Here is a 3,322-nt window from a genome sequence, read left to right as displayed (position 1 = left end):
GCCAGCTAACAGGCTTTTGCAGTAGTCCAAATATGAAGTTATGAAGGCTTATGAGGCAACTGGATGATGCAGTGGCTGGAATACCTGGCTTGGAGCCAGAAAGACTTGAGTTCAAATCTGGCCTCAGTGTGCCCCTGGACAAATCACTTAACCTCTGTCTGCCTCAGTTTCCTCATTTGTGAAATGGGGAATATCATTTCATTTATCTCCTAGGTTTGTGAGGATCAAAAGAGATAATAATTGTATATTGCTTACCACAGAGGCTGGCAGATAGCATGGTCTATATAAGTGTTAGCTTATTTATTAGTATTAGCTTTATTATTTTATCATTATTATAATTATTATAATAATGATTAGTGGCAGTGGCTGAGAGGAGAGAAAGGAGTATACACAAGAGACAGTGCAAATGCAAATTTAATGAATTTGACAAAAATTTGACAAAAGATTTGCTGTGGGGTAGTGGCATGAGATAATGAGAAATTGAAGAAACTCTTAGTTCTCCAGCCTGAGTGGCTGGGAAGATAGTGGTGCCCTTTAACATAACAGAAAATTTCAGAAGGGGAAGAACACTTTCGGGGAAAGATAGTGAATTCTGTTTGGGCTATATTGATATCAAGAAATTTATGGGATATCAGACATTTGTCTAAGAGACAAATGAAAGTATAAATCTGGAGTTTAGGAGAGAGGTAAGGGCTGGATAAGTAGATCTGAAAATCAGCATAGGAAGAATAATTGAATCCACTGGAGCTGATGAGATCACCAAATGAAATAGTATCGAGGGAAAAGATGAAAAGGGCCAAGGATAGAACTTGAAGGACAACCACTACTAGAAGGCTTGACTTGGACTAAGATCCAGCAAAGAAGACTAAGAAAGATGGCTCAAACAGTAAAAGCAGAATGAAAATAGAGTGTTATGGAATCTAGAGAGAGAAGACTTCCCAGGATAAGGGGTCAGGGTGCTTGACAGTGTCTGCAGTGCTATCAAGGATAAGGACTGAAAAAAGTAAGTAGATTTGGCAATTGAGATCTTTGATAGCTTTGGAGAGACATTTTGATTGATTTATTTGTTATAAGTTAATCAAAGAGTTACATTACTATACAAATTGTAGCCAATAAGGGAGATGATTATTCCTGATGTCCATCTAATTCTGTAAAATTGAAAATGAAATAGATATTTCCTAGTGTAGCCTGTTCTTTCATGGTTCCTGGCAGACATCATAGAATCTTAGAGTTGGGTGCCTCTGGAAAACACGGACATTTTAACAAGGACGTTTTGGGGAGAATATAAGAAACTTCATTTTGTCCTATGTTTGCTTTTATTATATGTCTTTCTTTTTTTTCTGTGCGACACTGAATGTTTCTTTCAGGAACACTTTCCTGTTACAAAAGAAAACTCATAGGAATTTGAATATTTCCAAGAAGTCACACATTTTTCTTTATTCTATAGACTAAGGCAAGTATTAAAAGCTTAACACATGATAATTAACCAACTAATACAGAAGTTGCTGGGCAGCTAGGTGGAACATCAGATAGAGTGCTGGGTCTTGAAGTCAGGAAGAGCCTTCTTCCTGAGTTCAGGAACACTCTTCTTCCTGACTCTTCTTCTTGAATTTAAATTTGGCCTCAGACACTTACTAGCTGGGTGACCCTGGGTGAGTCACTTAATCCTATTTGCCTCAGTTTCCTAGTAAAAGAAGCTGTAGAAGTTAATGGCAAATCACTCCATTGTCTTTGCCAAGAAAACCCCAAATGGGTTATAAAGAGTCAGACAAAATGGAAAACAACTGAAGAACAAACAGAAGTTGCTATCTTCTTTGGTCTGGTAAATGACTTCAGTAAAGATCTTGTAACAGTTTAATTACCCTTGTCTTTTGTTAAAAATGTACCTTTTCCTATGAAAATAATAGTAACAAGGTCAGTTCAGGTGGGTTATGGTGAAAATCAAGGAGATTGAAGTGAATAAAGAATGGCTTTAAGAACCAAATTGAAGATTTTATATTTGATCTTCGATGTAATAGGGAACTATTGGAATGCATTGAATAACGGGGTAACATGCTCAGACTTGTACTTAAGGAAAATCACTTTGGTTGTTGTGGGGAAAAGGGATGAGACTGAAGACCAACCATAAGGCTATTGGAATAGTCCAAGTGTGAAGCCTGTACAGGGTAGAGTCAGTGTAATGATGAAAAAGATTCTTTATAACACCTGGCAGTTGCTCAACTGGTTTCTGTTAGAATTGTGGCATAGTGGGTAGAGCACTGGATTCAGAGTTAATAAGACTTGAGTTTGAATCGTGCCTCAAACACTTCCAAAGCAGGTCACTTTCCCTTTTCCAACCTTAATTTCCTCATCTAACAATTGAGGGGGTTAGACTTCCCTTTCAGCTCTAAATCTGTAAGCCTATGCACTTTCATAATTAATGGTGGCAAGGAGTTTAGCTTCTCACAAAGTACTCTATTCCATTTTGGTCAGCTCCAACTGTTAGCAAGCCCTTGCTTCTAATCACCTAGAATCTAAAGAAGCTATTCTTTGACTCATTGCTTACCTAGCCTTGATCACTGAATGGCATTGCCTCAGTCAAACTGAGACCTGTGAAAGACTTTAACTTTAAAAGGCCAATGTCTCCCACTGCATCCAGGGCCATCTCCAGTCATCCTGGTCTATATCTTGCCATTGGACCCAAATGGCTCCAGAGGAGAAACTGAGGTTGGTGAGTTTGCTCAGCCCTCTCTCACTTAAATCCAATTCACTTGCAAGTCATGGCATTACCTTCCTAATACCATGATCCTCTTCGTGAACAAAGGACAAACAATAACCTCCTTGCAATTTCTATTCATTGCTTCTTCTTCTGTCCTAGGAGGACACACAGAGTAAGTCTACTTCCTTCTATATATGACAGACCTTCAAATGCATTAGAGCTGAATAACTGACAACCAGCCTCCTCTTAACTACACAGTGACTTACAGGACTGAAAGCAAAGGGGCATTTTTCATTCATAGTAGTTATTGGTATAAAATGTAAAAGTGGTCAAAAACCCAGTTTTCTACCATGAGTATTGCCCAGGATTATCTCAGAAGAGAATTAAGTTCTTTGCCCATAAGCTGATCAGTCATTATGACAGAAAGCCGCCCAGTTTTTGCTCTCTCTCACATCTATTTCTCACAAAGATTCCAAAGAACATATTTCATGGAGAAGAATTGGAAGTGGGTTATCCATTCTGAAACAATAAATAAAATCTCACTGGCAACAATGGCAGAAGGCAGGTCTTGGTGTAATGATAAAATTATCCAGAAGCAACGCAGCATAATTCATCTTGAACAAA

The sequence above is a fragment of the Phascolarctos cinereus genome, unplaced genomic scaffold, assembly GCF_003287225.1.
Source record: "Phascolarctos cinereus isolate Bilbo 61053 unplaced genomic scaffold, phaCin_HiC Scaffold_3;HRSCAF=262, whole genome shotgun sequence".
Classification (NCBI taxonomy): domain Eukaryota; kingdom Metazoa; phylum Chordata; class Mammalia; order Diprotodontia; family Phascolarctidae; genus Phascolarctos; species Phascolarctos cinereus.
This window is presented reverse-complemented; position numbering follows the sequence as displayed.